Genomic DNA, 21,289 nt, shown 5'->3' on the forward strand with positions numbered 1-21,289 from the left:
AAGATTTACCATCATACCATACATTTTACAAAAGGATTCAATAATTCCTATTTGTTTTTGTAAATTTACAACAGTATCCGCCATGTTTGCCATATCATCAGCAAATAGTAACTGCATGACATTGGGTAATTCAGCATCTACAAAAATTCCTTGGCAGTTTGCTTCATTCATTTGTTCTATAACCTCATTTAAAAATATTACAAACAGGAAGGGACTTAACATACAGCCCTGTTTCGTTCCGACATTACACTCAAAATATTGAGACAATCCATCTGTTGTGTTAATACACGACTTCATATTTGAATACATAGATTTCAATATCTTAACGTATATACGTGATATTTTAACCAATATAGGATTTGATAATTTATGGAAGTTCCAAATATCATGTGCAATTAATAGACAATGCTTGAAAACTATCATTAAGCACAGATTATGCGATCAATTCATCCAAAGTTGGTTTCGTGATGTTAAAAGTTCCTCGCGAGGGCAAGTTTACTCCTTATTAAAAAAACCAGTTTACTATTGAACCATACATTTAAAAGATTAGTCGTAATGAACGAAAAATAATATGTAAATATAGAACATCAAATATAAAATTTCCTATAGAAACAGAGAGATGGAATAGAGTCCCACGCGAGGAAAGGTTATGTCCCCTATGTAATAACTGTGTTGGGGACGAATACCACTACTTATACCAATGTACTAATGTATCTGTTGTAGCTCTAAGACAACTTTATATACAAACTTATTATTATGTCAACCCAATTTATATTAAAATGAAAGGAATCTTCTAAATATATAACACGGTACTTTTAACAAAAGTAAGTAGATTTATAGATTTATACAAAAAGTAATGAAGCTACTTAATATCAGAAATAAGTTAGCTACCACAGGAATTATTGAAATAGGTTGTTATTATCTATATATTGTATTATATGTCATATTATGTGTGTACTATGTCCATCAATTTATACTATGTAATATTCAACATCTTGTTACGCTCGTATACGTGTGGCGTGAGTGTAAAAATAAAACTTGAAAACATATATTCTTTTCATCAATTGTCTGTAGTTCTACAAATGTATACTTTATATTGTCTGATGGAAATCGTTTAGAATATTTGTTAAGCATCCGAAGAAAATAAACATGCATGTTAATTATTTTGAGACATATTAAAATCACTGGGTCGTGTTTGACATTTTGTGGTTATTTATTTGATTTATATCTTAATTTGAAAGCTTTGAAACTTTCTTAAAGTTTACAAAAAAACCCCAAAAAACTAGATTTTATTGCAGACACACTTTAAAAGCTCTAATGTTATCTTATAGCAGGAGTACCACAGGGTTGAATGCTAGATCCATTACCTTTCTCGAGTCATGTTAGATAAACAAGTTAAAGATTAAAACAATGAGTGTTTTGCTTTATTGAATTCTCCGATAACAGAAAAGATAATGTAGTTAGAATAAAGGACTATTCATTAACACATGAAACCACAGCTAGAAATTATTTTGTCATATGGCGCCTTTGCAGTTTAGCAAAGCAGCAGCATCTGTGCCGTAAAGGTCCCTTTACCACTGCCAAAACCTTAAACTAGCATGCATTGGAAACTATTTTCCGGCTGAACTATATCGTTGAAGAATTAATTTTGAAAAGAAAGTCATAACTTTCGGAATTTCTATGTAGAAATATAAACGATAAAATAAACAAAAAACAGATTCAGCAACAGCAGAGATGACCAGATTCGGAAACCCCGGACCACCATTCATTATATTGGGGTTCTAACCAAATGAACAACCTCGCACCAAGACCCAAATTAAGGGGAGCTCCGAGCATTAACAATTACTGATAACAAGTCAATATGTTTTGGACAGTGTTTTTAATAATGGTAGTAAATAACAATAACAACAACAGCAACAATACAGACACATCACGCAATATCACAGTTATGTTTGACAGTCTTGTGGAATCTGAAAAAATCATAAAGAAAAACACTTTAATATGGTTATAGAACTAGTACATATGTCGAGGTACAAAATAAGATGAAAACGTTTCCAATAGTTTTAAATCATCAATCAATTCACTAACTTAGAATAATCTAGACTATCTAAGTCCTTGAGCATTCATAACGTGATGATATATGCTGCACATTTTGAGAGGATTCCACATCTTTTAACATCACTTTAAGCTAAATATATATAATATTTTATTTAACAAAAGAAAAATTATTTTGGGAGGGTTATAATCTGTACCCACCTTGATTTGTGTGAGTGCCCGGCCGATCTCCACCTCCCTGGGTTACGTTTAACCAGTCAGGGTTCCGGTTATGTTGAAGGCGAACAACAGCAGGAGACCAGAGATCACTGAAATAAAAAAAGGTTTGGACGTCACTGGGGCTGGTCAAGCGTTAATAAGAGAATGTTACAAGGAATGGTACTGTTTTAAAGAAAAGGGGCGTTAATGGTGAGATACTGACCAGGGGTGGATTTAGTGGGGTACACGGTCGCTGCATTACACCCCCTCCATAAATGTCTTCATTTGATCATTTTTTAAGTTATGTACATTAATAATATAATGTGTAGGAATAACATATTATTATATATTGTGACATATCTGTTACTTACAGAGAGCGAAATTGGAGCTCTGTTTCTGTTGTTGGTTTCCGTAGTTGTAGTAGTAGCTACTCAGACCGCTACCGGAACCGTAGCCTGCCATCCCGTACCCGGGGGTACCATATCCTGGATACTGGGCCACAACAAAGGCCACTAGGCATGGGATCAGGATCAGGGCGAGACACTTGTTCATCTTGTAGCTGTAAAAGGAAATTATCAGTATCTTATTACAGTGTTTCATTACCTATAAATGTACATATGATTTGAACCTGTAATCTTTGTCTAAATTTACACTTTTTTTACGTTTTCATATATTTTTACATAGCAGACGACTTTTATTTACTGTGTCGTAAAGAGCCTTTTTTTCATATAGTATATAGTATTGATATTTCCCCGGATCGATCTCAATTATCTCGTTTATACGCATGCAGCACGATTTAGAGATATCGTTCTTTTTTAACATGCATACTAAAGATGTTTTACATTTAGCGGTTATCATTATTAATCGTAATATAGAACTAGTGCAAATTGCGCTAAAATACGATTGCTTAAAAGTGCATTTATAGTAATAAACTCAATGATGAACAAACCTGCATAAATAGTTTGTATGATGCTCATGATCAATAAACCTACAAACGTTTCGGATCTTGGGTCAAATATCTAAGTAAAATTCTGTTATTATTACATGTAGATACACATTCACAAGTAGGATGTGAACCTTTAGAGGCGAGACGAGAGCATAGTTTACAATGAATGATATACGTATCACGATGCCCCCGGATTCGAGAAAAGATATAAATATACATAAAATAAATAATATATATATCATTTACCTCTGATGACCACGAGGCAGCGTTTTGAGAAAAAAATAATTCTTTGTATGTTAAAATAGATCAGAATATGACGAGTAAATCAGAGTATGCTGTTACCATGTACACAGTATCTTTATATAACTATATCTTCCCTTTCTGTAGGGAGATCAGACCAGCTCTGGTAAATCCCGACATTTCTGTCCTTTTATATGCCCTAACTGGAAGATGTACACATGCAATATTATGGAGTGTTCGTGGATTTGAGCCATGATTCCCTAAGGGTCAACACTTCAATACATGTGCGCGCGGGACGTGACTGGTAAAACAACAACATGTATTTGTATTGCAAAATGAAATTTTGAAAAATTGTAGATAATTTCACTTACTTAGGAATAACATTTAATTACAATAGCAATTTTGTAAACGCAAGACGCAGATTGATCAACCAGGCCCAAAAGTCAATATTTGCTATATACAAAATAATCAGGATCCTTTCTCTTCCTATAGCTTTACAATTAAAAATATTTGATTCTTTAGTGGAACCGATTCTATTATATGGATCGGATGTAAGGCAATTCGAAAACCTGAAAATGATCAAACAGATAAATCTGAAGTTTTGTAAAAGAATTTTTAAAGTGAGATCTACAACGCCTAATTTTATGATTTATGGCGAGCTAGGACGTGTGTCATTGGAAATAAATGTTAAACTAAGAATGTTAGGTTTTTGGAATAGAATCATTAGTAACGAAAACAAACTCAGCAGCATATTACTACGACTGGCTTTACATATGCAAATTGATGATACTTTTTCTTTCAAATTGATTGACCATATAAAAGGTATCTTCAACGGAACGGGTTTTCTTACATATTTGATAATAAATTACAGATGCCTGATGGATTTTACAAATGCATTTTAAAACAACGGCTTATTGATCACTTTGTACATCAATGGTTCGATGACATTACTAGTTCATCTCGTAGGCAGTACTACTCTCTATTTTAAACGGAATTTGGTATAGAAAAATATTTACTGAATAAATTTAATGTAAAGGTCTTTTATCATTATGCAATCAACGAGTTCTGACAGGATTATCTATTTTCCTAACCAAAATGGCTCCTCTTTTGAGAATGACGCATATGTATAACTGTTAATAGTTAAATAACTTGTGAAATATATGTATGTTTATTTATGTTTGCTTTGTATTATCAATATCTATATGGAATGCCATTGCATGTGATATCATGTTACTATACCGTACCGGTTCTAAATTGAACTGTCTATTCTTTCAGTTATACATGTGTATATAAATATGAATATGTTTGTCATATCTGCAACTTTATTTTCTCATGTAACACATATTATGTGTCTAAGTGTTAATAAAAAATGTTGAAGCAAACATCCTGGTCCGTGTCCCCGGTCCACGATTAGGAAGGTACGGACTATGTGTATACCGGTACCTAATCTAAACCTCAATTACAGGTAAATAGATATATTGATTATGTATTGACGAAAAGCACATGTATTGGATAATAGTTAAAAGATTATGTAATTCACGGCAAATGTCTGCAATGTGCTCAAAGTCAGCAATATAATGTATGGTCTCACGTAGACACGGAAGCCGTACCAGCCACGTCCCGCACGCACATGTATTTAAATGTTGACCCTTAGGGAATCATGGCTAAGTCCACGAACAGTCCATAATATTGCATGTGTACATCTTCCAGTTAGGGCATATAAAAGGACAGAAATGTCGGGATTTACCAGAGCTGGTCTGATCTCCCTACAGAAAGGTAAGATATAGTTATATAAAGATACTGTGTACATGGTAACAGCATACTCTGATTTACTCGTCATATTCTGATCTATTTTAACATACAAAGATTATTTTTTTCTTTCTCAAAACGCTGCCTCGTGGTCATCAGAGGTAAATGATATATATTTTACTTTTATGTATATTTATATCCTTTCTCGAATCCGGGGGCATCGTGATACGTATTTCATTCATTGTAAACTATGCTCTCGTCTCACCTCTAAAGGTTCACATCCTACTTGTGAACGTGTATCTACATGTAACAATAAAAGAATTTTACTTGGATATTTGACCTAGGATCCAAAAAGTTTGTAGGTTTATTGATCATGAGCATCATACAAATTATTTATGCAGGTTTGTTCATCATTGAGTTTATTACTATAAATGCACTTTTAAGCAATCGAATTTTAGCGCATTTTGCACTAGTTCTATATTACGTTTAATAATGATAACCGCTAAATGTAAAACATCTTTAGTATGCATGTTAAAAAAGAACGATATCTCTAAATCGTGCTGCATGAGTATAAACGAGATAATTGAGATCGATCCGGGGAAATATCAATACTCTGAAAAAAAGGCTCTTTACGACACAATAAATAAAAGTCGTCTGCTATGTAAAAATATATGAAAACGTAAAAAAGTGTAAATTTAGACAAAGATTACAGGTTCAAATCATATGTACATTTATAGGTAATGAAACACTGTAATAAGATACTGATAATTTCCTTTTACAGCTACAAGATGAACAAGTGTCTCGCCCTGATCCTGATCCCATGCCTAGTGGCCTTTGTTGTGGCCCAGTATCCAGGATATGGTACCCCCGGGTACGGGATGGCAGGCTACGGTTCCGGTAGCGGTCTGAGTAGCTACTACTACAACTACGGAAACCAACAACAGAAACAGAGCTCCAATTTCGCTCTCTGTAAGTAACAGATATGTCACAATATATAATAATATGTTATTCCTACACATTATATTATTAATGTACATAATCTAAAAATGATCAAATGAAGACATTTATGGAGGGGGTGTAATGCAGCGACCGTGTACCCCTCTAAATCCACCCCTGGTCAGTATCTCACCATTAACGCCCATTTTCTTTAAAACTGTACCATTCCTTGTAACATTCTCTTATTAACGCTTGACCAGCCCCAGTGACGTCCAAACCTTTTTTTATTTCAGTGATCTCTGGTCTCCTGTTGTTGTTCGCCTTCAACATAACCGGAACCCTGACTGGTTAGACGTAACCAAGGGAGGTGGAGATCGGCCGGGCACTCACACAAATCAAGGTGGGTACAGATTATAACCCTCCCAAAATAATTTTTCTTTTGTTAAATAAAATATTATATATATCTGGCTTAAAGTGATGTTAAAAGATGTGGAATCCTCTCAAAATGTGCAGCACATATCATCACGTTATGATTGCTCAAGGACTTAGATAGTCTAGATTATTCTAAGTTAGTGAATTGATTGATGATTAAAACCCATTGGAAACAATTTCATCATTTTTGTAACTCGACATATGTACAAGTTCTATAACCATACTAAAATATTTTTCTTTGTGATTTTTTTTCAGATTCCACAAGACTGTCAAGCATGACTGTGATATTGCGCGATGTATCTGTATTGTTGCTGTTGTTGTTATTGTTATTTACTACCATTATTAAAAACACTGTCCAAAACATATTGACTTGTTATCAGTAATTGTTAATGTTCGGAGCTCCCCTTAATTTGGGTCTTGGTGCGAGGTGGCCCATTTGGTTAGAACCCCAATATAATGAATGGTGGTCCGGGGTTTCCGAACCTGGTTATCTTTGCTGTTGCTGATTCTGTTTTTGTTTATTTTATCGTTTATATTTCTACATAGAAATTCCGAAAGTTATGACTTTCTTTTCAAAATATTTTTTCAACGATATAGTTCAGCCGGAAAATAGTTTCCAATGCATGCTATTTTAAGATTTCGGCAGTGGTACAGCGACTTTTACGGCACAGATGCTGCTGCTTTGCTAAACTGCAAAGGCGCCATATGACGCGATGATTTGCACCTGTGGTTTCAAGTGTTGATGAAGAGTCCTTTATTCTGACTACATTATCTTTTCTGTTATCGGAGAGTTCAATAAAGCAAAACACTCATAGTTTAATTTTTAACTTGTTTATCTAAAACATGACTCGAGAATGTAATGGACCAAGCATTCAACCCTGTGGTACTCCTGCTATAGGATAACATTAGAGTTTGAAGGTGTGTCTGCAATAAAATCTTTTTTTTTTTTTTTTTTTTTTTGTAAACTTTAAGAAAGTTTCAAAGCTTTCAAATTAAGATATTAATTAAATAAATAACCAACAAATGTGAAACACGACCCAGTGATTTTGATATGTCTTAAAATACTTAACATGCATGTTTATTTTCTTCGGATGCTTAACAAATATTCTGAACGATTTCCATCAGACAATATAAAGTATACATTTTTAGTACTACAGACAATTGATGAAAAGATTATATGTCCATATGAATATTATTTACTGTAGGAAAGTATCTGCTTTAAGTTTTCAAGTTTTATTTTTACACTCACGCCACACGTATTATAGATAATAAATGATAGTTTGATATTTTAATCTTAAACTATAGTTTATATACAATGAGTTTGCCTTGCTGCCTCTGTTTTCTGTTTTCTGTAATGTAGGTTGTGTGTATTTATGTAGTTGCCAATTAGCATGTATGTTAATGCGAGTAGAGGGATGCTGTTGATTGACCAATCAGCGTCTGCCTGAGGGAATGCCCTGTTAGGGATTTGGAGCCCACATAGCATAGTTTTCCGAATCATTGAAGGAGATTGTTGTGCATTATTTCTCGGCTTTTCAAGTTTAAAATTCCTTGAAAAACTAACGAACAACCTTGGATTTACCTTTGTAATATAGTCGCTAACGATATTTGGCTAAAAAGGACACCCTAATATAGCTTACAATTAAGGTCTATCTTGGTTACCGTAACCTCTTTTGACTTTTCCTCCCGAGGAGTTGGAGATGTTATCGCCATCTTGGAACGTACTTTGTAACAGGATTTCTCAAGTGTTTCTGCAACTGTTTATGTGACGTGTTTCCTTTAAACCACGCCTGAGTGCTTCGTATAGCCCTACCGACGATGTGTACGCTGTGCCTTTGTGATTAAACTTTGTGCTGTTTACGTAACTGTACAGTATACTTTGTTACTATCGTCGAAGACGTTTTAATTACAATGGGGCAGAAACGCAGGTATACGAGGCCTGTGCCGTACGACCCTGGATTATTTTCTCAACGTTCCGTTTAGGTTTGGATCTCGGCGTATGGGGTTAGTTAAGAAGTTACGGGAGGCGAGAACTTCTGCCCCAGTCGCACATCACAGGAGAGTTGCGGTATACCATAATGCATCGCGGCAAGATGGCGGACAGGAAGAGTCTGTAACAACAAACACCACTGCATCTCAACACGAATCCGAGTCGTCGAGTAGTTATAACCATTTACTCTTTGGTACAAGCTTAACAGATAGTGTAGCTACACTACAGGAGTGCTATCAGCGACTGGAAATAGGATAGACTCCCAATCCAGGCTTCCAGTGGCAGCAGACGCCGGTAGCGAGAGATGGCCACATCAGTGAACCACAACAGGAGTACACTCTGGGTACGGCATACAGACGTTTCGAGGACAAATCCACGCAACCACAAGGCTACTATGGAGAGTATCTACTTGGAGGCTTCACATTCCTGCCAACCCTAGTCCGACGTGGAGGTATCTCCCTGGACTACTGGGAGCTCCTCTAATCTCAGTGTCTATCTACTTCATCACTCCACTTTACCTCATCACACACACACTTCCATTTTCAGAATCTGTATTCACCTCGTTCCAGGCCTTGGGTATTATTCCCCCCCCCCCCCCCTTATACAGTTTTAAATGATCTATATGTACAACAATATTTCTAGAAAGGGGTGTTTTCTGAATCTCTTATTATCCATCAGTCTTCGCAGGACTTTGTATGGACCCGTCCAACCCTGCCCTAACTTATTCTCGCCACAGGGGGATACCACCTCCATACAATCTCCCTCCCTGAATTTCCTCTCCTCTGATTTCCGATCATAGTGCATTTTCTGTCAAGTGGCAGCTTCTCCTAGTTTCCCATGTACAACTCAATCGCCGACCTCATCGCACTCTGAACCCATGACACGTATTCTAGGGGACACCTTTGTTCATTTTCTGCTGGTAGGCCCACTATAATATCTAGAGGACATGACAACTCACGACCCAACATAACTAGATTTGGACTACATTCAGAACTACTATGCCTAGTGGCACTATACGTATACGCCATCATCACATAGGGTAAGTGATCATTCCTATTTTCATTGACGAAGGCCGGTTGCATTTGAACTAGGGTACGATTCAACCTTTCCACAAGTCCATCGGATTGTAGGGGGGTGTTCTAGTTTTATCGATCCCTAACTTCTCTCAATAGCTTTAAATAGGTCCGTTTCGAACTCACGACCTTGATCTGTATGGATACCGACAGGTGCACCAAATTCTGCAGATACACTCTGTGACTAATTTGTCAGCTACTGTTTGTGCGGTATGATTTGCTACAGCATATTGCTTCCGCCCACTTGGAGAAATAATCTCTCACCACTATAATGTAATTATTTCCATTCTCCGTAGTTTGTAGCCCACCTAGGGTGTCAATAGCAATTCGCTCTAATGTCGCCCCCACTGGAACCGAAGGGGACAGAGGGGCTTGGCCTCTTGTAGGACCAGACTTCCTGCGGGCACATGAGTCACAGGTCTTACACCAGTTCTTAACATCCTCTACTAGACCGGGCCAATAAAACCATTTCTGGTTGCAGCTTCTCTGGTTTCACAGGAGTCTAGCTGCTCTCATCATGCATGGCTTCTCTAGGGGTGTTCACGATCAGAGTCTAGTCACTTCTCTGGAGACATTTTCAGAGTCCAGCTGTTCACTTCTCTGGGCTGTGTAGTCGCTTCTCTGAAGACATTTTCAGAGTCTATCTGCTTCTCTCAATACCCCCGGAGTCTAGCTTATTCAAAAATAGTTAAATACAGTTATATGGTAAAAAAATTGTTGGAGGGAGTAGCCCCGGATGCGCAACTTTGTTACACATTGTCAGAAGGCTTTGCATCTCATATTGGACACCATTTAATTGTACCTGGCTGGTTTAAGGTTTCATTACATTAAAAAGAAATTGGGTCACCTTACTGCCAACACGCTTAGACTGTCGTACATTTTGCGTGCTATCAAGAAGACACAAGTGAATACCTCTTTTTAAACGTCTTCCTATAACATGTACATTAGTAACTAAAATGTGCGATGCTTTTACTCAGCATGGTATGTTTAACCCTTTTTTAGATCTCATGTTATCATGTATTTTTAAAGCAGCTTTTTATGGTTTTTAGAATGTGGCGAGTTTACATGTAATCAATATGTGATACCAATTTCATTCGTATTTGCGATATTTGTGTGTTACCAGATTTGTCCTGCTATACTCTCACCTTGAGGTCGTCTTCAGACAGACCCATGTAGGCCATTCGGCAGAGGAGTAGATATTAATATTTATGAAAAGAGTGTCTTAAAACCCGTGTTTACTATATGAGTAAATACTTGAATCTCAGGTTATCGTCAGGTGCTGTTCCTACATCTCCTTTGTTTGTAGACCCGGTTCACCTTGCTAGACCTCTTATGCGTCATACGTTTATATCATATTTATAGGAGACATTGTCTCGGATTGGCATTGATAATCAGCCCTTTAATAGTCATTCTTTTCGTATCGGAGCCAGTACCTCAGCCGCAGCAGCTGGGGTAGAAGGTCACGTTATACAGACCCTTGGTAGGTGGTCATCTGATTGTTTCATACGTTACATTCGCATAGATCCTGCTACCATCTGCCGAGCGCAGCAGAAGATGTCCTCCCGATCTTAGAACAGCGTGGTTGGGTTTTCTTTTTTTTTTTCTTTTTCGGCCTGGGGCAGATGTTTATGATTTCCAGTTTTTATTGGGTTTTGGATATCCAAAAATGTACTTAGGCTATTGACTACCAACTGTTTTAGTTGTTTTTAAGATCCTTTATATATTCTATTTTATTTATTTGGGGCTCTCACTCTATGTTGAAACATATAGTTCAATTTTGGCATTTAATTCTTGGGGAATTCTACCCCCAATCTTATAATAATATGATACATGTAGTATTTTACGACAGTATGTTTCAGCTTCTCTCATATCGTTGAGGGTCTAGCTAACATATTCAGCTTCTCCCATATCGTTGAGGGTCTAGCCGTACTCGTTGAATATTCCATTTCTCATGCAGCTTCTCCAGGGTCGCTCGCAGAGTCTAGTAGCTTCTCTGGAATCGTCCAGGGTCTAGTTGCTTCTCTGTATCTTTGGAGTCTTGCTCGATCATGTAGCTAGCTACTCTGGGACAACTCAGAGTCCAGATTCTTAAAATTTTAAATATCCTATTAGTAAGTTTAGTCGTTTTGGTATAGAGTGAGTAGCCCCTGATACGCCAAACTTGTAGCTTGTATGTATTATAACTGTAGTAATAAACAGGTTAAACTGTTCTTGCGTGTTTAGTTGTATATAAACAACCTATTTCAATAATTCCTGTGGTAGCTAACTTATTTCTGATATTAAGTAGCTTCAATACTTTTTGAATAAATCTATAAATCTACTTACTTTTGTTAAAAGTACCGTGTTACATATTTAGAAGATTCCTTTCATTTTAATATAAGTTGGGATGACTTGATAATAATTTTGTATATAAAGATGTCTAAGAGCTACAACAGATACATTAGTACATTGGTATAAATAGTGGCATTCGTCCCAAACACAGTTATTACATAGAGAACATAACCTTTCCTCGCGTGGGACTCTATTCCATCTCTCTGTTTTTATAGGAAATTTTATATTTGATGTTCTAAATTTACATATTATTTTTCGTTCATTACGATTAAGCTTATATATTACACTACAAAATTTCGATCCACCCGTTATTACCCGTTATTTGAGAGTATTATTTTCAACAATTTATTATGAATAATAATAATTATAATAACTCGAGGTTCTTATATACCGTTTTATCACAACCTAGTTCGTAGGTTCACACACCATACTTACTCCCAATATTCCGTAATCAACACTAGGAAAATATCCAAATAACCCACATGTGTATGCTTTATCGACATGCGCAAAGCGTTTGACTCGGTGGAACGTAATCTTCTATGGTATAAGCTACGTCGTGCAGGAGTACATGGAAAGTTTCTAGCGGCGATTCAGTCATTATAAACTAACTTAAAAAGTACAGTAAGAGCAAATTACGACCATACCCCATGGTTGGATGTGAAGTAGGGCGTGAAACAGGGCTGTAGTATCACGCTTAGTTTTTTTCTGTAAATATCAATGATCTAGCTGAAAAAAATAAATGTTTCAGGATGATATATGTGTTATTGTGCCGGATGGAGCTTAACGTCAACGTTTACTCGACATTGTTTTTCAGTGATGCAATGAATGGAAACTATATGTTAACTCAGCCAAATCAAAGATAGTCCATTTCCGAAATCCATCAATACCGCGTACATTGTACAAACGCTGTGTTTCACTGTGGTGCACAGGCCATGGAAATAGTGGACTCTTACAAGTATCTGGGGATATGGATGGATGAGCACTTGTATATGAAAAAAAGCTGTGAAAGAGCTCGCAAAATCTGCAAGTAGAGCACTAGATGCACTCATTGGAAAACATATCTCCGGGAGTCATGTCAATTGATTTATTCACCAAACTATATAACACGGTAGTGGAACCGGTTCTTATATATGGACGTGCCATTTGGGGTACCAAGGAACATGCATCAATAAATATGGTACAGAACAAATCTTGTAGATACTTATTAGCTGTTGGAAAATATGCATCTAACACAGCTATCCGCGGAGACATTGGATGGTTATCATGCTATACAAAACAAAAGATTACATGCTTAAGGCTGATGTGTAAAATTAAAAGAATGGAGGACAGTCGACTAATTAGTAGGATCACGAGATAGTCATGCAGATATCGGAAGGGATGGTATTTCGCGGTTAACAAATTTATGAATAATACAGATACGGACAATCTAGTGAATACTGTGAACTTTTCTTCACAATATGCCGTAAGGAATAAATTACGCGTGGCAGATGGTACAGAGTAGATAAGAGTTCTATGGAACGATAATAATAACATGAACGGAAATTAACTCAGAACATATAGGCAATACAAAAATGATATAGGCACAGAGAACTATTTGAAATCTGACATTCCACGAACCAATAGGCGATACCTGGCCCAGTTTCGCGCCGGATGTCTTCCGCTAGCTATGCCAGGCCGCCCATTCAACTTCATGATAGACTGTGTACCCATTGTGACATGAGGAAAGTCGAAGACGAAAAACATTTCCTAATTGAGTGCAAACTGTACAGTGATTTAAGATATAATTTACTAAATCAACCCCGTGATGTTATAGAGTGGTTCTTAATGAGGACAGTGACACACAGTTCCTTAACATAATGAAAAATGGTGTACTCCACCCAACAATAGGTCAATTTATTTTTAACGCGTTTAAGCGTAGAAAACTATACATGCAGTAATCGAATTAATAAGCATATATGTGACATTTTACCAGTACATAATTATATATATCATCCGATAAAGTACTAAAGCGGTTTTCTCGCTAAAGTTGGTAGTACAGGAATCGGTAATGAACTACTGTACCTAATAATTAGCTAACAAATATATATTGGTCTCTTTAAATGTGGTGGTTCTTAAATATAATTATATTTTAATGTATAGTTTTGCCTTTTTGGAATCTCCGAAGTCAAATTTACTTGACACCAATGTGTAAGCTAAAGTAAGTATATTGCAATTTGGAGTCTCAAAAGTCATAATTAACTTTGACAACAATGTATTGAAATAACTTAAAACTATATGCTATAATAAGCTGACAAATATTGGCTTTTTGAATTTGATGAAACTTATTCCAAGGTTCATATGATATTGCCTTTTCAATAACAGTGTTATAATATCTTATGATAAGCTATAGTAAACTGACAAATATTGGTCTTTTAAAATTTGGTGATATTTATATTATTTTAAGGTATATTATTGCATTTGGGAGTTTCAAAAGTCTATATTAACTTGGACATCAATGTGCTAGAATAACTTATAGAAAGTTGTTATAAGTATTGTTCTTTTAAAATGCGATGGCACTTGGGCTTTTGTATTTTATTGCATTTTGGAGTCTCATAAGTCACAATTAACTTTGACAACAATGTATTGAAATAATAAGCTGACAAATATCGGCTTTTTAAATTTGGTGAAACTTATTCCAAGGTTTATATAAAATTGCCTTTTCAAGTATCATAAGCTTTGAAAGGAATGTGGTGTGATAATGTATAATAAGCTAAAATAAGCTGACAAATATTGATTTTTTTTATTTGACAACTGTTTTTTATGTTTGCTTTTTGTCCTTTTAGTGTCTCATAAGTCGATTAACTTAGGCTGGATATTGATCTAATTTTCTGTTCATTTATTTTTATTTTTATAAGTAGATCAATATGTGACACCTATTATTATTTATTATTATTTGTATGAGGCGCATGGAATGCCGACTGATTTGTTTTGTTTACCGACCTCACCTGTACATTTCACGTGCTAACACTAGTTCACAAAGCTCGGTGTCGCTACGATTTTTCTTGTCGAACGAGTTACGCTCGGTCAGGTAAATCATTTCACAAATGCAATAACAATAACTCAGTGAAAATAGTGTTTTGTAAAATATCAAGATCCCTATAAAATGCTACCATGCGATAGCCTATGGTTACCAGGCGTAAGCAGACTATGGAATGATGTCCAAAGTGTACGTGATTGAGAGTAATTTTGATCCATAATAGAACAGTAAATAAACAATTTTAATATCATAATTTTATTTGTTTCCGTCGTTTTTGGTATAGGAAAAGAAAATAACTGTGATTGTATAAATGTTAACCCTCTGCAAAAAGTCCAGAGGGACTAAAGAGTGCTTTGAATGTCTTCCAGCAATATTGTAAGATTTGGAAGCTTAATATAGATGTAAATAAAACAAAAGTCATGGTTTTTCGTAAGAGAAAAAGTAAACAACAACATGTATTTGTATTGCAAAATGAAATTTTAGAAATTGTAGATAACTTCACTTACTTAGGAATAACATTTTATTACAATGGCAGTTTTGTAAACACAAGACGCAGATTCAACCAAGCCCAAAAGTCAATATTTGCTATATACAAAATAATCAGGAACCTTTCTCTTCCTATAGCTTTACAATTAAAAATATTTGATTCTTTAGTGGAACCGATTCTATTATATGGATCGGATGTATGGGAATTCGAAAACCTGAAAAAGATCAAACAGATAAATCTTATGTTTTGTATAAGAATTCTTAAAGTGAGATCTACAACGCCTAATTTTATGATTATGGCGAGCTAGGTCGTGTGCCATTGGAAATAAATGTTAAACTAAGAATGTTAGGTTTTTGGAATAGAATCATTAGTAACGAAAACAAATTCATCAGCATATTACTACGACTGGCTTTACATATGCATAGCGATGATATTTTTCTTTCAAATGGATTAACCATATAAAAGGTATCTTCAACGAAACGGGGTTTTCTTACATATTTGATAATAAATTACAGATGCCTGATGGATTTTACAAATGCATTTTAAAACAACGGCTTATTGATCACTTTGTGCAGCAATGGTTCGATGACATTACTAGCTCATCTCGTGGGCAGTACTACTCTCTATTTTAAACGTAATTTGGTCTAGAAAAATATTTACTAAATAAATTTGCCAGAACACCAATAACAAAACTTCGCACTTCGAATTTGAAGCTTCCAATTGAAACAGGTAGATGTTATAACATACCCCGAGATAATCGACTATGTAATTTGTGCGCGGAAAGTGTCTGGGATGAATTTCATTATCTATTTGAATGCAATAATATAACTATATCTACCTTACGTTACAAATATATTCCTCGTTATTATTGTACAACCCCAACTATTTACAAGTGTAAAGGTCTTTTATCATAATGTAATCAACAAGTTCTGACAGGTTTATCTATTTTCCTAAAAAAATGTCTGCAACTTTATTTCATCATGTAACACATATTATGTGTTTTAGTGTTAATAAAAATGTTGAAGCAAACATCCCGGTCGGTGTCCCCGGACTCTTATAGCAATCCACGATTCGGAAGGTACGGACTATGTGTATACCGGTACCTAATCGAAACCTCAATTACAGGTAAATAGATATATTGATTATGGAATGACGAAAAGCACATGTATTGGATAATAGTTAAAAGATTGTGTTATTCACAGCAAATGTCTGCAATATGCTCAAAGTCAGCAATATAATGTATCGTCTCAAGTAGACACGGAAGCCGTACCAGTCACGTCCCGCACGCACACGTATTGAAGTGTTGACCCTAAGGGAATCATGGCTCAAGTCCACGAACAGTCCATAATATTGCATGTGTACATCTTCCAGTTAGGGCATATAAAAGGACAGAAATGTCGGGATTTACCAGAGCTGGTCTGATCTCCCTACAGAAAGGTAAGATATAGTTATATAAAGATACTGTGTACATGGTAACAGCATACTCTGAGTTACTCGTCATATTCTGATCTATTTTAACATACAAAAAAATATTTTTTCTCAAAACGCTTCCTCGTGGTCATCAGAGGTAAATGATATATATTTTACTTTTCTTGAATCCGGGGGCATCGTGATACGTATACCATTCATTGTAAACTATGCTCTCGTCTCGCCTCTAAAGGTTCACATCCTACTTGTGAATGTGTATCTACATGTAATAATAACAGAATTTTACTTAGATATTTGACCTAAGATCCAAAACGTTTGTAGGTTTATTGATCATGAGCATCATACAAACTATTTATGCAGGTTTGTTCATCATTGAGATTATTACTATAAATGCACTTTTAAGCAATCGTATTTTAGCGCATTTTGCGCTAGTTCTATATTACGTTTAATAATGATAACCGCTAAATGTAAAACATCTTTAGTATGCATGTTATAAAAGAACGATATCTCTAAATCGTGCTGCATGCGTATAAACGAGATAATTGAGATCGATCCGGGGAAATATCAATACTCTAAAAAAAGTCTCTTTACGACACAGTAAATAAAAGTCGTCTGCTATTTAAAAATATATGAAAACGTAAAAAAGTGTAAATTTAGACAAAGATTACAGGTTCAAATCAAATGTACATGTATAAGTAATGAAACACTGTAATAAGATACTGATAATTTCCTTTAACAGCTACAAGATGAACAAGTGTCTCGCCCTGATCCTGATCCCATGCCTAGTGGCCTTTGTTGTGGCCCAGTACCCCGGATATGGTACCCCCGGGTACGGGATGGCAGGCTACGGTTCCGGTAGCGGTCTGAGTAACTACTACTACGGCTACGGAAACCAACAACAGAAACAGAGCTCCAATTTCGCTCTCTGTAAGTAACAGATATGTCACAATATATAATAATATGTTATTCCTACACATTATATTATTAATGTACATAACCTAAAAATGATCAAATGAAGACATTTATGGAGGGGTGTAATGCAGCGATCGTGTACCCCTCTTAATCCATCTCTGGTCAGTATCGCACCATTACGCCCATTTTCTTTAAAACTGTACCATTCCTTGTAACATTCTCTTATTAACGCTTGACCAGCCCCAGTGACGTCCAAACCTTTTTTTTTATTTCAGTGATTTCTGGTCTCCTGCTGTTGTTCGCCTTCAACATAACCGGAACCCTGACTGGTTAAACGTAACCAAGGGAGGTGGAGATCGGCCGGGCACTCACACAAATCAAGGTGGGTACAGATTATAACCCTCCCAAAATAATTTTTCTTTTGTTAAATAAAATATAATATACATTTAGCTTAAAGTGATGTTAAAAGATGTGGAATCCTCTCAAAATGTGCAGCATATATCATCACGTTATGATTGCTGAAGGACTTAGATAGTCTAGATTATTCTAAGTTAGTGAATTGATTGATGATTAAAACCTTTTTGAAACGTTTTCATCCTTTTTTTGTACCTCGACATATGTACTAGTTCTATAACCATACTAAAATAGTTTTCTTTGTGATTTTTTCAGATTCCACAAGACTGTCCAGCATAACTGTGATATTGCGCGATGTATCTGTATTGTTGCCGTTGTTGTTATTGTTATTTACTACCTTTATTAAAAACACTGTCCAAAACATATTCACTTGTTATCAGTAATCATTAATGCTCCGAGCTCCCCTTAATTTGGGTCTTGGTGCGAGGTGGCCCATTTGGTTGGAACCCCAATATAATGAATGGTGGTCCGGGCTTTCCGCACCTGGTCATCTTCGCTGTTGCTGATTCTGTTTTTCGTTTATTTTATCGTTTATATTTCTACATAGAAATTCCGAAAGTTATGACTTTCTTTTCAAAATAATTTTTCAACGATATAGGTCAGCCGGAAAATAGTTTCCAATGCATGTTATTTTAATATTTTGGCAGTGGTACAGGGACATTTACGGCACAGATGCTGCTGCTTTGCTAAACTGCAAAGGCGCCATATGACGCAATGATTTTCACCTGTGGTTTCAAGTATTAATGAAGAGTCCTTTATTCTGACTTCAATATCTTTTCTGTTATCGGAGAATTAAATAAACCATTCAACCTTGTGGTACTCCTGCTATAAGATAACATTAGAGCTTTTAAAGTGTGTTTGCAATAAAATCTAGTTTTTTGGGGTTCTTTGGTAATCTTAAAGAAAGTTTCAAAGCTTTCAAATTAAGATATTAATCAAATAAATAACCACCAAATGTCAGACACGACCGAGTGATTTTGATATGTCTCAAAAAAAATGAACATGCATGTTTATTTTCTTCGGATGCTTAACAAATATTCTGAACGATTTCCATCAGACAATATAAAGTATACATTTGTAGTACTACAGACAATTGATGAAAAGAATATATGTCCATGTGAATATTATTTACTGTAGGAAAGTATCTGTTTTTAGGTTTTCAAGTTTTATTTTTACACTCACGCCACACGTATACGTGCGTAACAAGAGGTTGAATATTACATAGTATACATTGATGGACATAGTACACACATAATATGACATATAATACAATATATAGATAATAACAACCTATTTCAATAATTCCTGTGGTAGCTAACTTATTTCTGATATTGAGTAGCTTCATTACTTTTTGAATAAATCTATAAATCTACTTACTTTTGTTAAAAGTACCGTGTTACATATTTAGAAGATTCCTTTCATTTTAATATAAGTTGGGTTGACATAATAATAATTTTGTATATAAAGTTGTGTAAGAGCTACAACAGATACATTAGTATATTGGTATAAATAGGGGTATTCGTCCCAAACACAGTTATTACATAGAGAACATAACCTTTGGACTCTATTCCATCTCTCTGTTTTTATAGGAAATTTATATATTTTAAGTTCTAAATTTACATATTATTTTTCGTTCATTACGATTAAGCTTATATATTACACTACACAATTTCGATCCACCCGTTATTACCCGTTATTTGAGAGTATTATTTTCAACAATTTATTATGAATAATAATAATTATAATAATTCGAGGTTCTTATATACCGTTTTATCACAACCTAGTTCGTAGGTTCACAAACCATATTTACTCCCTATATTCCGTAATCAACACTAGGAAAATATCCAAATAACCCACATGTGTATGCTTTATCGACATGCGCAAAGCGTTTGACTCAGTGGAACGTAATCCTCTATGGTATAAGCTACGTCGTGCCGGAGTACATGGGAAGTTTCCATCGGCGATTCAATCATTATATACTAACTTAAAAAGTACAGTTAGAGTAAATAACGACCATACCCTATGGTTGGATGTGGAGTCGGGCGTGAAAGAGGGCTGTAGTATCACGCTTATTTTATTTTCTGTAAATATCAATGATCTAGCTGAAAAAAATCAATGTTTCAGAATATGGAAATCCAGTGGATGACGTCATGCTTAGTATACTTCTCTACGCAGATAATATATGTGTTATCGCGCCGGATGAAGCAAAACGTCAACGTTTACTCGACATTGTTTTTCAGTGATGCAATGAATGGAAACTATATGTTAACTCAGCCAAATCAAAGATAGTCCATTTCCGTAATCCATCAATACCGCTTACATTGTACAAACGCTGTGTTTCACTGTGGTGCACAAGACATGGAAATAGTGGACTCTTACAAGTATCTGGGGATACGGATGGATGAGCACTTGTATATGAAAAAAGCTGTGAAAGAGCTCCAAAAATCTGCAAGGAGAGCACTAGATGCACTTATTGGAAAACATATATCTCTGGGAGGAATGTCATTTGATTTATTCACCAAACTATATAACACGGTAGTGGAAGCGGTTCTTATATATGGACGTGCCATTTTGGGCACCAAGGAACATGCATCAATAAATATGGTACAGAACAAACCTTGCAGAGACTTTTTAGCTGTTGGAAAATATGCATCTAACACAGCTACCCGCGGAGACATGGGATGGTTACCATGCTATACAAAACAAAAGATTACATGCTTAAGGCTGATGTGTAAAATTAAAAGAATGGAGGACAGCCGACTCATTAGTAGGATCACGAGATAGTCATCCAGATATCGGAAGGGATGGTATTTCGCGGTTAACAAATTTATGAATAATATAGATACGGACAATCTAGTGAATAATGTGAACTTGTCTACACAATATGCCGTAAGGAATAAATTACGCGTGGCAGATGGTATAGAGTGGTAAAGAGTTCTATGGAACGACAATAATAACATGAACGGAAATTAACTCAGAACATATAGGCAATACAAAAATGATACCTGACAGAGCGTAACTCGCTCGACAAGAAAAATCGTAGCGACACCGAGCTTGTGAAGTAGTGTTAGCACGTGAAATG

General features: G+C 35.5%; 3 long non-coding RNA genes across 3 annotated transcripts; 2 read left to right on the forward strand and 1 right to left on the reverse strand.

Moving 5' to 3' along the window:
• Nucleotides 1-1,860: 1,860 nt before the first annotated feature.
• On the reverse strand, nt 1,861-3,467 carry LOC110462352. The gene is made up of 4 exons (XR_002464266.1): nt 3,446-3,467; nt 2,625-2,812; nt 2,257-2,363; nt 1,861-1,970 (listed from the first exon to the last, which is right to left on the reverse strand). It is a non-coding gene; the product is annotated as an uncharacterized LOC110462352 (long non-coding RNA).
• Nucleotides 3,468-5,138: 1,671 nt separating this feature from the next.
• LOC110462353 lies at nt 5,139-6,919 on the forward strand. The gene is made up of 4 exons (XR_002464267.1): nt 5,139-5,215; nt 5,970-6,157; nt 6,418-6,524; nt 6,812-6,919. It is a non-coding gene; the product is annotated as an uncharacterized LOC110462353 (long non-coding RNA).
• Nucleotides 6,920-16,803: 9,884 nt separating this feature from the next.
• On the forward strand, nt 16,804-18,572 carry LOC110462354. The gene is made up of 4 exons (XR_002464268.1): nt 16,804-16,890; nt 17,621-17,808; nt 18,069-18,175; nt 18,463-18,572. It is a non-coding gene; the product is annotated as an uncharacterized LOC110462354 (long non-coding RNA).
• The last annotated feature ends 2,717 nt before the right edge of the window (nt 18,573-21,289 follow it).

The sequence above is a fragment of the Mizuhopecten yessoensis genome, unplaced genomic scaffold (assembly GCF_002113885.1).
Source record: "Mizuhopecten yessoensis strain PY_sf001 unplaced genomic scaffold, ASM211388v2 scaffold10771, whole genome shotgun sequence".
Classification (NCBI taxonomy): Eukaryota; Metazoa; Mollusca; class Bivalvia; order Pectinida; family Pectinidae; genus Mizuhopecten; species Mizuhopecten yessoensis.